Consider the following 22,091-nt stretch of genomic DNA (forward strand, 5'->3'; position numbering starts at 1 on the left):
GACCAAACCGCTGAAGAAAGCAGCTGGGACGAATTTGAAAGCGTCGAAGTCGAGCTGAGGCGATAGATGGCGTCCACGAAACAAGTAATACGTGTGAAGATGATGATACACTCGAACCGTACGCGGACGAGCCGATAGCAGACCAAGAATGGCTAAAAAGATATCGCAAGCAACAAGAGGAGAAGCGAAAACTCGAGGAAGATTTAACAAAACGCTTGAAGAATAGAGTGCGTGTTAGTGGATGGTAAAGTTCTCACCTTGCATTTTGCATACGCGCTCTTCATTATCATCTGTCAAAACTATGGCCAAGTACTCACATACATTCGAACGAATTATTTTCCATGTAGGTGTACTTGTGGTAACTGTAGCCGTGATCTGCTAGCAAATATCAGCGAGTGCTACTGCTGCAAGGAACTCGAAGGCAATTGGGAAGCGCTGACTAGCGACATTGTTCTCGCGGAACTACAGGAAGGACACGTGTTGAACTGTGATAATAACAATATTTGTATACAAGCTTTTTGCATCTATTGATACTAAGATAGGATCTTGAGAGACCTTGGTCTTTCCTATAAAGTTTATAAAAATGATAATCTATTGTATCTTTTAGGCGCATACGTCTTGCGAAATGTTCGAAGTCTAACAAGAGTTGGCGTCTAATGTAATTCGCGTCTGTCACTGGTGTCAGGACAAATTTGAGCCCTTCAGAAATAACGCTAACAGGCTGTCGCTAAAGTCGTTGGTTTGAAAAATTCTTTACGAATTTCTCGTGTTTTTCTCTTTGTGGACGTGTCTCAATCCGTTTTTTAACCAATTTTTTTTCTGCGCTCTTTGCGCTTGTTATTTGTTTTGTGCCCTTTTTTTTATTTTGAGCCCCCGTTGTGGTGGTTAGGTTTTCAGAGATAACACAGTTATACTTTTCAACATTTTTATTGTTTGCAGAATTCTGCAACACATTTGTGTACAATATTTGTTTGAGCTCGTTGAATTTTTGCTTCAGTTTATCTGCCTTATCTACATCGTGGTTTACAATGTTTTCTGTGTTCGCCGAGTGCGACTGTTCTCGCATCGATCTATTTACATCAGTGCTAGCATTTGTGCTAGTATTTTATGAGAGCTTGGTCTCAACGAAACTTCGCGGATCTCCGAATCTATGAGAATATATACCAAAACAATTACGCCATATTTTATAAACCTTGCGACTGAGTTAACAGTGAGGTCAAACTATAAAACTCAGAAGGTTACAACGCTTAGAATGTCACAAGCGGGTGTGAATATTTATCGAAAGCTTACCATTCGCTTTTCCCTGCTCCTCTTTGAAGGTGGCTCTTGGTCTTCGTCTTCCTTTTGCTTAGCATGTTTTGAAGGATAAACACAAACGCCGATGTCATTCTACCTTAGTTCACGTTTTAAGTTTAAACCTGAATTCATCAGCCTTGTGAAATCCTCGTCATTGAAGTGCATCGAGCACAAGGACGAGGTCTTTCCAGGCGTCCACATCTTCCTCCGCTCCAACATAAAATCGATCCATTTCTTTCGCCTCCTCAGTCTTTGCGGGCATGTTGTGCCACAGAAAGGAATCCTGTGCATGCTTATTCCATTCGCTTCGTCTTTGATGTTTCCACATCTCGCTGCAACACATCTTTCCGGCATTTTCGAGAAACGTGCAGAAATACCCCGACTTGTTTGCTTTCAGTGAGATTCAGAGAAAGGCTGATTCATTAAAAATTCCTGTTGAATGCAAATCAAAAATTTTTTTTCACTGAAGTTCTTAGGGTGATGTTTAGATTCAGATGAAAAGACAAAAAAAAAAATCCGTTATGGGCATTTTAACATAAAAGACGCTAACACAGCAACTCGGCCTTTAATTTTTTTATCCATCAGAACGGCGGGCGGCACGCCTTATACGGTCTGATGCAACATAAAAAATGGTAACACAGCAATTCAGCCTTTATGATATTTGCCTTTCATAATCCCCAAATTTAAAAAAAAAAATTTCGACGAACATTTTTCTCGTCGGAATTCACTTATCATTAAAAACTGCGGGGAAATGTAATTGTCAATATTTTCAAATTGCGCACTCTCACCGCACCAAGAGAAAATAGAAGTTCACGATCTCCTGAATGAGCTGCTCGTTTTTAAACAAGAATTCACCCTGTGGTCCAGTTCTGGGACAAAATAATCCCACGGTCGTCCCAGTGAAATCTTGCAATCATGATTTACACAGCCATCTTGCCTCGCTTGGTATAAGTGGAAGAACGCGAGATCATCAAACTGTCACGAAGCAATTTATTTGCTTGTGAACCGACCAGTTCCAGTTGGAGCGGGTAAGATAAAGTCAGCCTTACTTTTCCGGCATGAGAAAAGTTTGAGAGGCCAGTCTTCAGTTAACTTTTTCTTTCCTCCAAAAACAATTCCAATGAGAGAGCAATGTTGATAACCTTGCAAAAATATGACGATTTGTGCGATATTTGTTAAGGCTTATCACATCGATCAATTAGTACTTAGGAAAGGAAATAAAATTCTCCAAGTCTCCAAATTCCCATCCTTTGATTCTTACTGATCTGGCGAGTGTTTTGTTCATTTGAAGTGTTTGTTTGGGTAAGTTTTTTTTTTTCTTATTCCACGTTATTACACATAGAAATCATGTCACCGATTTCTGTAAAAGTAGCTTAAGAAATAGAAGGAAATCATTTCGATTTTTAGAGTTTCGTGTACAAATACTTAAAACTACGCCTGGTTTCTGTGAAATGTTACCCCGCACAATCCTTGTCGTGTAAGGGTAGGGGTGGGGGGGGACCCTGTGTCTCTAAGGGAGCGGGTTTTTGACGACAGCACCACCCACAATATATATTAATTTTTGCAGTTTATGACCATACAGCAAAAGTAGATCTCAGTAGCAAGGTTTATTGGTATTCATAAAGAAAATGGGGGTAACAGCGGAGTTTTCAGAGATAATTCAGTAGCATTAATTCTAAAAAGATTTATAGTACATATCAATGCATGGCATTTTTTTTTTTAATTTTTTTCTTTTTCAAATTGGAGCTAAATAATCTAAGAAGAACGCGCGATTACCCCCACTTTTTGGATTCCATCATCCCTAGCGGACATTTGCTTTACCTGGGGAGTCATAAACCGCACAAAAAATACCTGTGCCGTTTCACGTTTCACATAAAATAGCGTGAAACTTTTGACTTTAGCTTCGCTTACTCGTCAAATGAAGCTGTTTTTCGACTCACTATGGTCAGTTCATGAAGAAAAGTGCAGTAACAGTGGCGGATCCAGGGGGAGTGTTCCATGGGGCCCGGACCCCCACCCCCCCCCCCCCCATACTTAGACCCGTTTTTTTTTTTTATTTTATTTTATTTTTTTGTTCTTTTACTACTTGTTGTTTGACACTTAAATTCTTGCATCACAAGATATCATAGCATATCACTATTCCATTAGTTAATTTTTTAAAAAATAATCCTTGTATATTCAAAAATGTAATTTAAACGGGGGGTACCCTCTGGTGGTCTGCTCGCCTCTGCTCGCAAAAACAACTGAGTGCAACAGCAAAAACATAATATAAAACAACAGACTATCGCCCAGACATTTAAAAGAACCGTATCGTGGCGAATCCAGAAGAATACGCGCCGACCATGTGCTCCAAGCGCGAAGTTTAAAACCGGCTCCCCAGTAACGGGAAAAACATAACGAGAAAATGTAATGTTGGGCAAACAGAAATAAGCAACAAACCCCGGCTAGAATACAAAACTAAAACATTGTAGGCGAATATATACCTCAAGGTTGACTGTCGAGCTATTCGACGTTCTCATCTCATTAACGTTTTCTCGGGCAGAACTTTGGGCCGCAATATCCCCGCTCGCAGTTGCTCCTGAAGTTGCACCAGCCAGTTGCACCAGCGGAGCAGCGGAGCAGCGGAGCAGCGGAGCGCCTTGAAGTGGCTGTAAAATTTCCCGGGCCCTCGCAGGATCGTTCACTTGGGACGGACGCTCGGACATCTTCAACCGATTCCAACCAGTTACGCAAAACTGACAACTATGAATAATTAACGCATGCTTATATACTATGCACGCGGGCTAATGAATATTAATAAAGTATGAATACTGTTCTGTTCATGAAAAAGGAAAATCGTGTTTTCAGCGTACTCCAATTCCGGAATATTCTGAAAAGAACGCACTCAGTTTTAACACGTAATTGGTGGCGTGGCTTTAATAAAACAGCTTGTGTGGCTATTGGTAAAAAGTGATTTTAAGTGAGTAGGACTCGGAAATTTTGACGCCGTTTCATCAAATTTTTTTCCAAATTTTGAGTACGTTATACTTTCCTTCAAAACGCCAATGTCAGATCGGTTATTGTACCGGAGTGATGCTGCACTGCTTCGTTCTTGAAAGTAAATCGTCACATATCGTATAGGTTTTCGTGACACTTAACTGAGTAGTGTGAAAAGAGAATCGAACCGAAATGGAAGTCAACAACGAGGAGCGAGGATTGGATTCAAGGAGAGGGTTGACGGCGGTTTTGGGCCACTTCTGTCCACACCAGGCCGGAGTATTTTTCACAACGGCATTAAATGATATCCGGCATAGTGTAGACATAGTCTAACTCGTGAATACTCATAAAATACTAAGAATTGGGCGTGCATTCTTAAGGCTGGCTAATATGAAGTCAATTTCACGGATTCTCTACATCAGAATGAAACGTTTTGCGCCAAAAGCGAACGAAATGCCGATAAAAAGTGAGCGTAACTAAACCGGCGGTAATCAATCTTTTTCCTTCCATAATTTGTAAAACTCACTCAAGAGAATAAAAATAACGTGTCTTGACAGAGATTTAACCACAGGGACATCCAAACCAATTGGTCTTCGATGAGTGGGCGTTGTAAACGGTCAAAGGTGTATATCAGATGTTCCAAATGATTTGGTGTACAGCAAGTTTCTGAAAAGGACATTACAACCTCGTGTTAGAACATGCCGAAATTAAGGCACTGGGATTTCGGATTACATTGTTTTCCGGCGATTTCTTGGTTGCAGATATTTCTTTTTCAGTGACTGAGATTCTCGAAAAGTACGTGTGCTTTCTTCCAGAACTTAAAAGTGATTTAATGAGAGGCTGTTTCTCGCAACTTCGCACATGTACAAGAATTAGACTTTTTCGTTTTCTATATCACACCTATGTGCAATGATGTCCGCCTTTTTGAAACGACTTTTATGAGTCAATGCAGAAATTATTCTCGGTTATCAAGAGCTTTAATCCACGCCAGCGCTTAGATATCTTGCGTTAATGATGAATTGGGTCGCTATAGATTCATTTGTTGCTTCGCTTCCCGAAGCATTCTCAGTTTACGAAAAGCCGAGAAAATAAGCTTTTCGAGCGTTTCTGTAAAAGCGAACAAAAACAGTAAAGAATTATACGTTATTTTTTAAGCATATATGTATATACCAGTTTGTGTCAAAGACAGTTTTGGACAAATTATCGGCATATTCAGTTTGCTAAGTGTTTACGATTGCTGCAGACCCTGTGTAATATATAACGAGTGCAATGTTCTCAGTTTTTAGACTTGAAGCAAAAGAAACTATTTTCCAATACACGAAGTCTAATCCTAATCATTGTATAATTTTGTTCGAAATTTATCTTTCTAGATTCGTGTTGATCATCAACTGTTCATCGTTTCACCATGAAGGCCATTTTTTTTGTTATTGTTGCTCTTTTGATTGTGTCCACCACTGCACGATCTTCTCGTAAAGGTCGGTATTATAAAATATAGAAAATGTAAAGGAATAAGTAGACTTTTCTACAGTGACGAATCGTATGAGAGGATCCAGGGGCGACCCCTCCTGCCCCTTTCAAATCTGAACTCGCCCATTAAGTCTTCTAAATAAGTGCATTCATGCCAAAACGAGAACCAATCCAAGACCTTACGGTATATCGGCAAATTTGAGGAAGTGCTTTAGATTTTAGAAGGTGAATTTTACTTCCAAAACCTCCAACCTGATAAGTCAATGACATTCTAAAAAACGTTTGTTTTCGGAGTTGAAACACATGCACCGCATGTTGATTATAAAATGCACATTGTGTTTAGCAGTTAACACAGATGAACAACGCATGTCTCAAAGACGTCATCGCAAACAAAACGTTCGATCCTGTATGGAAAAAAAGTCATTGTAGTTGCCCGTTCTGGAGTTAAAATGGAGACTGGGAATGAGTGTTTAAATTTTCATTTAATCAGTATTTAAGCCAATCACAAGAAAGATTACATTAAAATTAGATAGAGGTTCCGTCTTTAGATTACAAACATGTTAAAAGCTTTCAAGTCGGAAACTGAAAGAGACTTTTTTTAATGGATTTGGGGAATTCCATTTGTATGGAATTTGGGTGACCCTTGACAGGTCACAGCCTGATTACTACACAACGAAATGTAGCCAAACGTGATAAATTTACTAACTTTTATATGATCCCTCTGGCGATAGGGTTTATTTCTTCTTAGTGTAATTACTCAGGTGATTATAGATATTCTGTTGATCTGATTGGTCTGATAGCGGGAGCACTAATTTTCACAATGGCTGCTCAGCGATTTATTGATGTTTCTGAGGAAGAAGTAAATTCGATGAAAGAAAATGCAATTCCGAAAGGCACTAAAGGTGCAGCAAAGTCCGAGGAGACACTTTTCGAAGAAAAGATATGAAAATTTTGCTAACTGTAATAAAAAAAACCTTTGTAAATTAAATTGCGTGTTGTCGATGTCAATGGCTTAAAATGAAAACCACAAATTAGGTCTAGTTAACTTAAATTCGCGTAAGATCTTCCTTATTTAACAGAATGATTTCACCAACAAAATTTAACACAGAATTTGAAAGCATGGAAGTAAAACAGATGAATAAATGTGTCTCTAAGTTTTACGTTTCAGTAAGAAAAAAAAAAAAAACAAGACAGTTTTAATAAACTGAAAACTAGTTTGTTGTCGGTTCAAGCGGCTCTCGACCACCATCTAAAGTCACCGCCTCACTACAAAAAAAATTCATCTGCGACAACCGTGTACTTGTTTAGTGAAGCCAATGAAAGACTTTTAAGTAGAAACAAGATGCCTGCTACACTGGCATTACGCGTGATGCTGGGGCTGATTCATTTATTCCAACTGTATGCTTCTCCGATTGATAAATCTATCCTTGCTAATGGAATAGTTTGAGTCACGACGATTGCGGTACGTTGTTTCCCTTGTATTATATTACGCGACCCAGACTTTCACTGGAAATTTTTGAAATTCCATTACGATAACATAAGCTTCTCAATGACCTCTTTTCAGTCTCGCGTCATGGTCTAAGACTGTCAAACAAAGCACGATTTCTTCGCCAGGAACTCACCAATTTCCACCGTTTTTAATGTCGGGTGCTTCTTAGAAGTTATTCTTTCGATTCACCGCTTCAAAATGGTGAAATTTGCGTTTGAAAACGGCACACTTGAGTCCAGAACATGTTAACAATATGGCGCCAAATTTAATCTGTTTTTTATAAATAGATCAAATGATGCGTTGACGTCACACAGGTAGGGGTGAGTGGGTCCCCTCCCTCGCGATGTAAGCGACAAGAATGGATTTTGATTGGGCTGCTTCTGTTGAAGACAATCAGAACAATACACCCCGAGTAGGAGAGGGGTGAGTTTAATGAATAAATTAATGTACCGATTTGTAGCTACGAGGAAAAAAAAAAAAAAAAAAAAAAAAAAGAAATCGACCCGTTTTTAGACACGGTATGCCCCTTCAGGGCATCCCGCGTAATTAAAATTCCTACCTGAAGCAGCTTATCTCCGAGGGGAATTTATAAACTTCCGTTAATCGGCGAAGCCATCATGCCAACATGTCAACATGTCATCATGCCAAGAAATTGTGCCATAAAGTGCTATCCCTACATTTGTGATGCTAGTTGGAGTTTTACACCAAACAGCCTGGTTCATCTCCATCTGTTTTGGTAAAAGGGTCGGAGGAACCAAACATTTATTCACTGAAGTCAATGCTTCGTCTCGATGAAGCGGCAGTGAAAGAATACTGCTTGAGACATGTGCATGCAGTTTATCGATTGAGCATGTGATCAGCAGACTGTGCGTCTCTGTTCATTGACGCGTGACAATTTTAAACAAACAAACAAAATCGACACTTTGTGATTTTCTCTGATAATAACCTGAGATATTATACTAAAACAATTCCTCGCCTCAGGCTTAGAAAATATTTGTGAATATTTCTCTCGACTTCGTCTCGGGGAACATTCACCAATATTTACTAAGCCTTCGGTGAATAATTGTTAAATATGACGCAACTGGAACTAAACTAGGGCAAACTTTATGAACTTCAGAACGGGCAATGGTGAAGAGAAATCATATGGATTTTGTCCGTTGTATAATACTGATAAATTTACATGTTTTTGGTGTATATCCATAGTCTGGGCTCGAAATCACGGCTATCGAAAGGATGATGATGTGCGACTATTTGATCGAGAAAAGTCTTCTGACTTTTCTGAAGATCTCCTTCAACAGCCACGTGCTACGAAGGAGTTGGGGAAAGGCAATGACTGTGATTATTGCTGCCAGTGCCCCGAATGCTGCTGGGAGGAGACTAAATGAACGACATGTCCACAAATTCACTTAGGTAAGTTTCCCCGTTTTTAAATGTACAGCTTAGTCATTCCAATTATACAATTAAATTTTATTGACACTCCCTGAAGAGGGCATTCAGCGACAAATTATTTATATTACAACTAATCTCTAAATCAAAGCTAGAACAATTTCATAATTACAATAATAATAATAATAAAAAAAAAAAGAATTAAAAGTAGGTATGAACAACTATAACAACGGCTACATAATAAAATAGTCAACAAACTAAACAACAGCTATAACGAATCAATGATTCAAAAGCTGTAATGAAGAGAAATTTATTTTAAAAAATTGAAAGTAAAAGTAACATTACATTTTTCATTCTTTCTCAGGTGATGTCATTAAGCACTGAACAAAACGAGGAATTAGTTTGCTATTGCTCATTAATCATGATTATTTATGAAGACGGTTTAAGATTAAATTAAGGATTTTACCTGTGTAAGGTAAAGTGGGATGACATTAAAAAACCCTAAACGAAAAAATAATTCGAGTGATTAGCCTGTGCGATTTTCTTTGCGTGGGCTCTTGCGTGGGCTGCGTTACAGCTATAAGCGACGTATCTACACCAATTTGGAAATAGTGCTCGAAGGTGTGGGAAATGCAGTTTCTTCTGTAGAAAAACGAACAGCTACAGTAAGATCCTTTTAGATTTACCTAAAAAATATTTGACATGTTAACGTACCATACAAGGCTGGTATGTGACTTTTTAGGCTGCAAGTCAGGGGCTGTTTCACTGCGTTTTCAGTTGTTCCTTGGATTTCTATTTTGAACACTTTCAACGCTCGTTGGGAACTCGTTTAAATTTCGCTGATTGCAACTGTATGTTGCATTCGAATTTGCTGACGCGTTTTTAAGACCACATTTTACTATCCGAAAGCAGCGGCCTTAGTAGCCTCCCTCGCAGACGCTCTTTTGGCTCGTCACACAATTTTTCCTCCATCTACGAGAAAGGCTACGATCTCACAGGATTTTTTGCAGGCTGAACCCAGGAATTATGTCGGTTAGCAATGACCTCACCTCGGCAAAAACAAAATAAAATAAAAAAAAAAACAGTAATAATAAATAAGTTAATAAAAAATAAATAAATAAATAAATAAATAAATAAAGAGCAGCACCAGGATGCTACCATGGGGTACGCCGGTCAGAATGATTTAATTGTGATGTAACGTGATTGGCCAATTGCTTCCACCATGATGCTGTCCGGACCGTGTCCAGCCACCACTGAGTTCATTGTAAGCACAATTAAAACAAAAGGTTGTCTGACACCCAGCTTTGCAAACCATTGTCTCGTGTCTGTTCTTATAATGGTGATTGCTGTGAATATATTTACCTAAAAGTCATGATAAGCTGTGATAAGCTGATTGTTCTTCCTTATCAACACAGCACTTACGGGCCAGCCACTTTACTTTTGATGGGGGGGGGGGGGGGGGAGGGAGGGGGGGCGTGATTAAAAAAAAATATATCCTGCAAGTGCATATGCGTAACAAAAAAAATTCCTGCGCAAGACCATCAACTATCATCCCCTCAAAAAATTCACGCACTTACAGTGGGCTAGAAAAAAATTCTGGCAAGATATTCCCTGGGTTGACACATTGAAATTTTGCATCAGCAAACTGTTAAGAGAGAATGTCCCTGAAGACCGCGTTAAAACAGGAAAATGTGGCACATGCTTCAAAAATTCAGAATCTGCATATTTCGCTCAGAGATACCCTATGATAAGCCAACAAACGTGATATATATTTTTTGGTTCAAAGCTGGTTGTCTTTTCAAGAAAATTCTCACAAACTGTAACGGACGCCAACCGTCGTAAAATGCCAGAAATTAGTGCGCCGAGTAACAACACAAGAACTTCGCTCGTGAAAAGCGCAAAAGGAAGCACGGTTTTTTTCAAACTGGTTTATTTGTGTAAGAGACACTGGCAAATGATCCAAGTCTAAAACCAGGATTGTTTACTTAAAGGGGAATGCACGGCACGAGTTTGAAAATCACCAATAATTCATTGAGTAAAACTCATTTTGGAGCAGTTTTTGAATAAACATTTTTCCCATGCGGTATAACTTCAAAGCGCTTGAGATTAAAGTTGTGATTAGTGGAAATGGTCTTCTTTTCAAGGGCATAAAAATTCGTCTGGGGCTTTTAACTTCTGCACGGAAAAAGCATGCTCTATGTCGAGAAAATTACAAACTCCACTTATCAACAAACACAAATAATCGAATTAGAGTCTCTGTTATCGAAGCCAATATTCCAAGCAAATCTTAGTGCTTAGCACCGTATTTGATTTGAAAGTCAACATCACAAGTTTACCTTGCAAAATTTGTGGCTGTAGATTGCTTTTCATCGCCACTCTCTCTTCAAAACTGTTACCTTCCCTTCGACCATGTTTACCAAAGCACACAATCAACAACGATACGTATGACTCCTGCATGAAACATTACAGTTCCTGACAGATTCAACCATATTTGAGTCTCCACACAGCTATATAGCAAATAAGGTAACTCAATTGTATGATTAAGAACGATGATTCAATTATCTATAGTCGCAGATGAAAAAAATTTTGCAGCCCGAAGACGCACACAAGCGGAATCTTCTGCACGTTTGTCACGCAATGAGACCGACTGCGCAGGACACCCAACAAAACTAACAACCAGGGCTGAGTTGCTCGAAGCATGGTTAGCGCTAACCATTGGTTAAGAGGTATTAAAACCTATAGGTTGTTATGGTATTTAACCCGGGTTAACGCTAACCATGCTTTGAGCATCTGGGCCCAGGTTACATTTTTATCCCGCGGCAGTTTGTCTGCGTATACGGACTTCAAGCTTAAATCCCCTAGCTGACATGGTACAAAATCTGTTACTAGCTTTTTATCTTGTAGGATAGGATTTTTTAGTACAAATTTTTTACAAGCAGATTTTTTGTACTTCGTGCACGGGCAGTGGACAAAATGGTACCACTGGTGTCAAATGGGCACACCCTGTCCAGCTTAATACCCGGCCTTGCCTGAGTTTATCGACAAGACTAAAACAACAAAAGAGAACCGCATTTAAGGTGGTATGATACCCAAAATTTGATAAAAAGAGCACCAATTACACAATTTTTTTTCTTTATACTTTTTGGCCTTACCCCAAACATTTATTTTTGCAAGAAATTATTTATTTTATTCTAAAAGTTGGTATATTGTGAAGAACGGTAGCCATTTGCTAGGGGCAACGGCTTTGTTTACATCAAGAAAATGGGCCCGCAAAGGAATTTTTTTGACCCAGGCGGACGGAATACTTTTTGTGATGCATATACAAAGCCATCTCTAGTAAAGAGGACGGAGCCGATAGGCATATATGAAGTATCAACATAATTCTCCTCGAATTTTCCTTCAATTTCACTCTGAGAGTCCAGCACCGAGAATATTATTTTATTTGATATCTTTCCATCGCGTTTTTCGTTTTTCTTCTCATTTTGAAACTCTAACATGCCAAAGCAGTGTTCAAAAAGGGGTTCTAAAAGGAGATTCTCGGGGAATCAGTACACAAAATCTACGAAGAATGAAGCAAACAACGAAGCACGTGGGTTGACTGGGTTGAGCAAGACAACAGACGATCAAATTCCAAGCGCGAGCGAGGGCAAGTCTGTATCTTTATAGAAGCTTGTTTCCAAGCCTGATTTCTTTAAGGTAAAACGCGTGGAAGACAAGAAAGAGGCAGTATCGATAACTGGCTACCGCTTCTGCGACATGGAACTTCCCAACCCTGCATTTTCTTCCATGAGGTGCGCTGACTGCCTGGAATTCCGAGTTCTACTAATGAGAAAATAAAGTGAAAAGGAAAGGATGTGCTTCAAGCGGTCGCCTTTTTTGCGAGAATTGCGGATGGCGAAACGAATTTTTCACGTCCAAACAGCAAACCAAGAGTTTTGAGGTGAACAGACGTCTGGTATACGCCATGAGATCAATTGGTAAGGGACACAGTGGAGCAAAAAAAAATTTTGTACACTGATGAATATGTCACCACCCCCAACGGCTAGAGCCTTCACCAAGAATGCAAGAACCATAGCAAAGCATGTGAAATTAATTGCCAAGCAAACTATGTCAAATTCAGCTACTGAAATCAGAAATGCAGAACAAGCTAGAGAGAATGATGTGGTAAACTGTGCGGTCTTATGTGATGGAACGTGGCAGAAACGAGGATACTCATCACAAAATGGCTGTGTTATTGTTATGTCTGTTGATTCTGGGTAGGTCTTAGACGCTGAGCCATTAACGCAGTTCTGTAAACAATTACTTCAGTAAGGGGGTGTTTACATGTGAAAACTCGCACCGGTGCGAGTTTGATACCGGTATGACATTGTGATTTCATACCGTGTTTACATGGAGGGACACTTTTATGTCGACCGAAGCGATTGTGACGCCATATTAGATTAGATGTCGAAGACTGCGCACGTGCTTCCCATTCCAGACTCCCAGGATAGTGATTTCATGCTGGAGCGAACGGCCGTACCGCGTTTACATGACGTTGTCTTTCGTACCGGAATGAAAATCTCGCTCCAGTACAGTTACCGGGGTGAACTCGGACCGGTGTGACTCGCTCCGGTATGAGATTTTGTGCTGGTATCATGTAAACGAATACAGAGCCACAAGAGGGAAACGGAGTGAACTCGTACCGGAATGAAAGTCGCGCTGGTATCATGTAAACACCCCCTAAAATTTCTTTACGATAAGAAAGTTCGCGCGTTGTTTAAGCTACGCTCAAATAAGTCAAATAAATCGACCCGCGTTTAGCGAAAGCTATCCGAGGCGGGTAGTGTAACACGGGTAGTGTAAGTGGTGTAAAGAAAAAAAAAGAAGATGAAAAAGAAACCCTTTCTGAGTTTTTCGGTTACTACTCAAAACTTTCTCTTCTTGGCCACTGCCTATTATTCTGCTTTATCCTGCAATATACCTGTCGCCTGAAGGTTAGCCTAACGGTGGTACAAATGCCACCAATGCCTTTAGCACTCAGCTTGTAAGGCCAATGAAGAATATACTTAAAGCAAAAAGCAGATAAGAGCCCGGAAAACGAATCTTACTGCTGGCAGATGCAGCCTAGACGAAGTGACTGAATCTTTTTCATGTAAGGCTGTTTGCGGTGAACTGATATGTCAGTGACATGCTAAAAAATAAACAGATGTCCTTCAGAAAGACAACATTTCCAGTGCCCTGCGTAACATCAGCTAGGCTTGAGCTACACAGTTCCATATGGCCGATGTATCCGTATTAATACCAATTCTACAGTCACGGCATATTCCTACCCAAAGCAACGATACTTATTGGGATAACTGTGCTCCTGAACATAAAATAACCAAAGGTTTCTTAATGATTATGATGAGAATAATATTAAGCGCCGCCGGGTTCAAACCACGGCCGCATCCATACTCAGGGTCAGAAATTTTCAGAGAAGAAGGTTAGACCCTCAAGTGGTTCGGATGACCACGTTAAAATCTTTATGGCGGTCCCGTCTCCAATTTGGAGATGTGAAATAACCACTGTAATGAGCCCTGGATATGACCGCTCTCAGTACCAGCGATTAGTCTGAACGGCTCCTGAGAGAATGAGACCACAAAATTGTGTAACAGTCAGAGTTCAGTTTATTTGAGACAGCTTTACAGTGTCCCTCAGCAGAACCTCTTTGGGGCTTTAAGAGAAGTCAGCTGAGCGAAGTCAGTGTACGCACAAATCACGGAGTTCTTCACAGATTAGTTGCTACGGCTATAAATAGTATCCATAATAATAATAATAATAATAATAATAATAATAATAATAATGATGATGATGATGATGGTGATGATGATGATGATGATGATGATGATGATGATGATGATGATGATGATGATGATGATGATGATGATGATGATGATGATGATAAAAAGCATAAGCATTGCGTTTAAAGTTGGGTTTTCAGGAAAATAAGCTTGTTGGTTTCATTCACGGAAAAAAAAGTCCATGATAAACATTTTAATTAAATTATCGTACACCAAAAACAGGCTGGTTATTAAAAATGCGAGCTTCTTGTTGCAAGTATATGTTAATTTCTTTCCGACTTACGCTTTTTTCGCTCAGTTTGACAAAAACTGATACAACTTTTGAATTTCATTTTGACCTCAGTTCCCCTATCATGAATTAGCAAAACTACGTTGCCTTACCAGAGCCAACAGGTACAAATATGCCCGTACGTCTCAGATAGTCTTCGAAAGCGCCTTGCAAGATTTCCCTTTGTCATGGCCCGATAAGGTTTCTGTAACGCGGCATCGTTGGAAACCTCTCCGCCACCCAATTCCCAAAGAGGAGGGATAAGCTGAACGGATTGTCATGCCCGAAATGTCACAAGGTGCAGTGAAAATCGATGCCCGTGAAAAAATGAAGTCAATCTCCGACTCAACATCACTTACGCCGACAGACTGTGTGTGTGCTAAGAAGCTTTTTCCACATGAAAACAACGGGAGGATAAGGGCACTTTTTTCTTTTGCTCGACTTCGTTCATCTTGGGAGCACTGTCTCCCAGCTAACCGCTGAAAACGGAGCAATTGATATCCATTTCATATGTGTTACCCGAAAGCACAACGCGGCTGCGCGATCATCTGTTTGTTTAAAAAAACTTTTGAATAACGCGATGGGCATTATCATTAGAATAAGTTCACCTTATCAAATTTGGTTTTCTTTTGTGTTGAGCCCTCCCGCTTTTCCCTTCCCATTATTTTATTACTACTTTCCTTCTTCTAAATTTTACATTTGTTTCTTTCCTTTATTTCTTTCTTTGTTTGCTTGTTCGTTTTCTTTCTTTCTTTTTTCAATTTCTTCCTATCGGCGGTTCGGGCTGCTTGTCTGTCGGTCGGTGGATCTTTCTTCATTAACCTCTCTCGTTCTTTTTTGTCTTTCTGTCCATTTGTTTTAAGAATTTTAGATCAAAAATATTGTCTTGTTTAACAAACCAAAATCATTTCCTTATCCGTAAAACTCGTGTATCACCTGAAGGAATATTGGAAACCGAGCCTTCATTGTAAGGCGTGTGATATGCCATTGCGTTACATACAAATAATATTCATGGATTGAAGAAGTCAAAACGACAGTGTCGCTCAGTGGTAAAAAATTTCTCTCAATGGTCATTTTTTTTTTTACGATAAAACAAGCTCAGCTGTACGTTAGAGAAAGATAGCAGCTATGGTGTGTTTAAAACTGTCAAGAATAGCGCCGATGTTTCTACAAGAGCCATCCAGGTATCGCACAGATAGTTGTTGATTTCGCAAACTCGCTGTCAGATGGAAGATGGTAATTTTGAAGAGAAACTAGGAATGAAAACCAATCTACAGCCACTGCTTTTGCATCGTAAACTTGTAACGTTGACCTTCTAATCAGCACGGTGCTAAGCACTAAAATTTGCTTGGAATATTGGCTTCGATAACAGACTCAAATGCGATTATTTGTGTTTGTTGACAAGTTGAGTTCGTTATTTTCTCGACATAGAGCATGCTTTTTTCCTGCAGAAGTTAAAAATCCCAGACTAATTTTTATATTTTTGAAAAGAAGTCTGTTTCCATTAATCACAACCTTAATCTCAAGCGCTCTTGAGTTATACCTGAGTTATACATGGGAAAAATGTTTATTAAAAAACTGCTCCAAAATGAGATTTTCAAACAATGAAATATTGGTGATTTTCAAACTCGTGCCGTGCATTCACCTTTAAGTAAACAATCCTGGTTTTAGACTTGAATCATTTGCCATTGTCTCTTACACAAATATACCTATTTAAAAAAACCGTGCTTCCTTTTGCGCTTTTCACGAGCGAAGTTCTTGTGTTGTTACTCGGCGCACTAATTCCCGCCATTTTATGATGGTCGGCGTCCGTTACAGTTTTTGGGAATTTTCTGGAAGCTGAACATAAGAAACACACTAAGTCTATTAACTCATCATAGAGTATTTCTGAGCAAAATATGAGGGTAGTCAATTTTTGAACCCTGTGCCACCACTCACTCGGTCATAAAAAAAAAAGGCGCTCTTAAAAGATTTTAGCATCTGGACTTGGGTGTTTCTATAAAAGAGGTATTCATAGCACAATAATGTGTCCCTTTCAGATTGCTTTTTCTTTAAATTTATAGCATGTGTGGTTACCCATCTTGGTACATTTTTGTCAAATTCAAGATCACGGCTGGTGTTGTGATCTGAAGAACAATGTTTTAAGTGCACTCTAAATCAAGGAATGATGTAAACTTTATTATTAAAAAAATTATTTGATACAAATATGCAAAGATAAAGTTCTCTATTCTATTTATTTTATTGCATATCCTCTTTCGTCTATAGCACAATTGAAATTTGGTCGCCTTCATAGTAAATAATTATGTAAACGTGGAGAAGCTCCAAACAGTAACTTTTGATATATTAAAATATATATTTTCTCCATTTAGGCAAATAATTACAGGATTTAAAACAGTACTAGGTTAAATACACCAGCCATTTAATTATAGTGCTTTGTGTATTTGCTCCTGGCTGAGCCAAGGTTTAGATGTATAAAAGATCATTAAAATCAGCTTGAAATATCGTTGACGCTAAATGGTTTCAAAATGTGATAAATAAAATCAAGAGCTGCGTTTCTATCCTAAAAACATTTTTATATAACTTTAACTGTAATCACATCCGTTTTTTTTTTTTTTTTTAATACAAAGCTTAAAGTTCTAAAAGACGGTTTTGGTTTGAATTGATAAGTAAATGAAATCAGCAATTCATCACAACAATTGCAATATAATTTCATATATTAATATAACTGTAACTATAACATTAACTTTCTCAAGGAGTCAAAAAATCACTATAAACGGGGCTGTTATCTTACAAAGCCAATGACACTATTTCTTAAAAAAGTGTTTTCCAGAAAAAGACACCAATAAATACAATAGAATGTAGATCCTCATTAGGCTATTATCCATACAAAAATAGGTTTTCTCAAGCAACGTAGGTGTTTGGAAAATTTAAGGTCAGATTTATTTAAAACGAATAGAGCCAAAAATAAAAATTACCACAAATGAAATGTGTTAAATTTTTGAAGAAGAACTAGCCGTTTGGTACCAAACTGCTAAAAAGATTTCATTCGAATGGCCCCATCTGCATGGGATTTCATCCACGGACACAACCGTTAGCACTCCTGTAAACACATCTCTATGATAGGATATGGGAGTGAATGGATTATGCCTTTATCAGCTGAACCTTTAACCCTTTTGACAATTGACTTTTGCAGTAAGAAAAGCCTCTAACAACTTGCAGTTACGAGTTAAGTACCCATAACCGTATATATTTTGAAAGTAAACATGTCAGGGTTTTTAAAAATTTATTATCTTTTAGTCAGTGATTGACAAGCTATTTAATAATTCAAAATGACGACTGCAATGTGAAAAATAGACCTTTTTACATACACTCGTCAACAAATTTTCCGCCCTTTATAATAGAAGTGTATTTAAATCATACTTAAAAACAGTGAAGTACAAAATCCTAAAAGATTATCACCTGCCTTCTTATATTTGACCCTAAAGTCAAGATGTTTAAACATATTTAGTAGAGGTTTAAAACAAACAGCTGTTTGTTGTTGGTGATGTCTTCCACCTGATACTTGAAGTGATGGAGTGGTGGAGGTATGCTGCGTGAATCTTCAACTGAATAATCGGACTAATTTGACCACGAATTGCCGCTGCTATCTGGTGCTTCAAAGATTATTTGCTGAATCTTGACATATCATCTATAGAAGGCACAGATAGCAAAAAGTTGAATATTGGTGAAGTAAAACGAATACATAAACATTTTTACGTAAGGGACACGAAGTGTCTTTAGGCACCAAATGGGGCTCTTATTAGTCTTTTTGGGTCAAAACGTTCCCCATATTTGAAAGCGCGCATAAACTTAGCCAATCAACAAGATGCCTACACTGGCATTTACGCGTGATGCTTAATGTGGTTTCATTGATTCCCATTGTGTGCTTCGCAGATTTATGAAAGTGTTCTAGCTAATGGAATAGTTTGAGTCACAAAGATAGCGTTATGTTGTTTCCCTTGTGTTACGCATCTTATCGTTACAAGTACCGGGAATTCCATTATGATAACGTGGTCGGACTCTGCTATTCTGGTTATGTAAATAAAAGTGTAAGATAACAAATTGTTCTCGTTTCACCCAAAAAACAGAAAGAAAACAGGCAAAGAGCTTTCCTAAATGAAAACTTTTAGTTAAAATTGACAATCAAACCCTTAATCTTTTTGTGAAGTGGATTTCCAGTCGCATTTAAGCATCAATTCGACAGTGATGCGATGTACGTTTAAGCTTATCATGTCAATGACCTTTCCCCCGCGTATTGTGGACGGTTCTACATCGGTCAAACAGAGGCATGATTCCTTCGCCTTGAACTCTCCAATTTCTACCGTTTTAACTGTCGAGTGCTTTTTAGAAGTCATTCGTTCGATTTACCGCCTCAAAAATGGATAATTTTCCGTTTGAAAAGGGCACACTTGAATCCACAACATGTTAACAATATGGCGGCCACAAATTTAATCCAGGTTTAACGAATAAATCAAATGATGATTTGAAGTCACACAGGTAGGGGTGAGTGGGTCCTCTCCCTCGTGATTTACTCCCCGATAATGGATTTCAATTGGCCCACTGTTGTTGAAGACAACCAGGACAATACATCCCTACTAGGAGAGGGCAGAATCTAATGAATAAATTAATGTGCAGATTTGTGACTACGACGAAGGAAAAAAAAAAGAAATCGACCCGTTTTTAGACACCGTATGCCCCTTAGGGGCATCCCGCGTGACCAGCGAATGTGTGCGAGAATATTCTATACATGAAAAAGATTCAAAACTGTCAGTTTCCAAAATTGCATGGTCGAAAAGGAAAGCTATGGATTCGAAAAATGTTCATGAGAGATTTTGGGGAAGGTTTTAGGAGCGAAAAGCTCAGTATCCTGGAGATATGTCTATTTGTAAGGAAAGTAACTGAGATCGGCTGCTTGAAAGGAAAGTGAAGAATTGAGGTTAATTGTGAAAGAAACAGTCGCTTAAGCAGCTTAAGGTAGAAATGCATGCCTGCTTTTGCTGTCCAAAACTGGCGAATTGCAGTGGAATGATATTTTGTTTTGCTAACTTGTATTTGTTACTTAGGCGTGGGTCGCAAATTGCAAATTTTACGTAAAAAAAATTGTGATTATTCATGCCCTGGGTACCTACCACAATGTATATACTTGTTGATTCACGATTAAAGAACGAAGTATACATGCATTATGTTATTGCTAGAGTTTGGGTTGTTAAAATATATTTTCCCAATGCTACGTGCATGTACATGCATTATTTTTTGTTAAGTTTGATGTACGTGAAGATAATATTGTCCCCCAATGTTACTTGTGAACTCACCTTAAATAACGAGATATACTTGTATTAGATTTTTGCGCGCTGTTTGGTGAATGTGACGATTTTTATCCCAATGTCTTGAATTTGTCATATTCTCTAGAACTGTAATATTAGTTGATCTTCATGATTGGCTTTCATATGTTTGGCTAACCTGCATGCATTTGTCAATTTGACAAACTTTGGCCAACTTTTTTTTTTTACATTTTCCAAAATAATCTAATCCGCCAACATGGCAGACTTCCATGTGTTTAGCTTATTACTCGGGCCGTAAGGCCACTTATGACCAGAAATGCAGGGTCTTTGGCATGACGAAATATCCTTAAATTCGCCATATTGGCCGAATTTTGGTCTTTGGCGAAATATCGTCCAATTCGCCATATTTGAGAACGGCTGTTTCAATTGGGAACGGCTCAGCCGGAAATTTCGGCTTTGGAACGGCTTTGATTCAGACGTCGAATTTTTCACGAGCCAAACCTAATGCATAATTATTATAACGTATTTCAAATACAGTCTCTCGTAGAGGAAAAGACAACCGCTGACATTTCGATTGGTTTTGCTTCAAGTAAATTAAGTTCGGCTATTATGTTCGGCGTCTGAATCAAAAAGCGGGATTTTCATGATTTGGGCCGACCTCGATTTAAGTTAAGTTCGGTTCATGAAAAGTTCGGCGTCTGACCTGGGCATTACCCAACATATTTCATCCAGAAGAGTTCTTTGCACATTCCCGTCACTAATTATTTGACCGCAGTGAAATAATGATACATCTGGATAAAATTCAAGATATGCTTACTCCATCACTTTATCTGTGTATTTTATCTGTGACTGAAAAATATGGTTGTCCAAAAATAGAGCAACTATTGTACATGTTTGTCATGGAAAAAAACATGAAGGATTGTTGCGCGGGATGTCTGAGGCACACCGCTTTGAGGTTTCGGTGGAATTCCTTCTCTTTTTTTTTTTTTTTTTTTTTTTTTCTATTTCTTCATCTTAGGCAAAGCTTGCAATTTCTTTTAATTTATTTATTATTCTAAACCTTGTTTCAAACCATGTTCTCCCGTAGAAAGGATATTTTGTCCTCTATTGTTCTAATTATCTTCAGTATTAACCGCCCAATCATAATCATTAACTGTGCGTATATTTGTAGGTCTTCGTGGGGTCTAGAAACGAAGGCTTTTGTCCTGCGCGACAAAGATCTTTCAAACTGGCGGCCATGTTGTTTACGCCTCAGACTCTAATATGCCTTTTTTCAGAAAAAAATAAAACCCTTTTGAAACGGTAAATCGAAAAAAAAAACCCTAACTTGTAAGAAATACTTCACAGTTTCAACGGTGGAAATTCGAGAGTTCACGGCGAAGAAATTACGCTTTGAGGAGCAGATTGTAATATCTCAAGGCGAAGATACAGCTGAAATCATCACTGGCGTTGCAGACTTGGTCAAAAATGTTTCAGTGCTGCTAGGAATCCACCTCCCAAAAACCGAAAGGTTTGATCGCAATTTAACTAAAATACTTTTTTGATTGATTACCTGTATTCCCAATATTTTAAGCGGAAGTTTTGAAAAACGTGCACGGGTCAAAAGTATATTTGTTTCAAATTTGACTTGCAATTCTTTCAAATCGTATGGGTAAACGAAATTTGTACGCGTGTGCTTTTCCAACTAATTAAACACTTATTTAAATTAATTTTCCACTCAGAAAAGCTTTTTTATCTTTTTTTTTTTTTTTCTAGATCTGTGTATTTTCACTGATGAAACGTGTTGACTAAGCAATCTTAAGTGATGGATCATGTAATTAACTTTGTAGTGTATGTAAAAGAGTTAAGTTGAACCATGAAGGGAGGGGCAGATTGGGATTGTGGATAGCCATGCATTTAAACTTGAAGCTTACAACTGAACGACCAAAACACCCCGTGTGAACGCCTTCAGGTGTCTTGTTGAATTGGTTTCAATAACATCTTTTTTAACTTCAAATTGTAAATTGGACTATGATTTTTCAAGACATATGCACCGATATTCCTTAGTATGACTTTCTGTTGACCAGAAA

General features: G+C 38.5%; 1 pseudogene; it reads left to right on the plus strand.

The window, feature by feature from the left end:
• Window positions 1-11,899: 11,899 nt before the first annotated feature.
• LOC146453194 (uncharacterized) lies at window positions 11,900-12,925 on the plus strand (annotated as a pseudogene).
• Window positions 12,926-22,091: the final 9,166 nt, after the last annotated feature.

Source organism: Pavona decussata, unplaced genomic scaffold, assembly GCF_977016875.1.
Source record: "Pavona decussata unplaced genomic scaffold, jaPavDecu1.1 SCAFFOLD_344, whole genome shotgun sequence".
NCBI classification, from domain to species: Eukaryota; Metazoa; Cnidaria; class Anthozoa; order Scleractinia; family Agariciidae; genus Pavona; species Pavona decussata.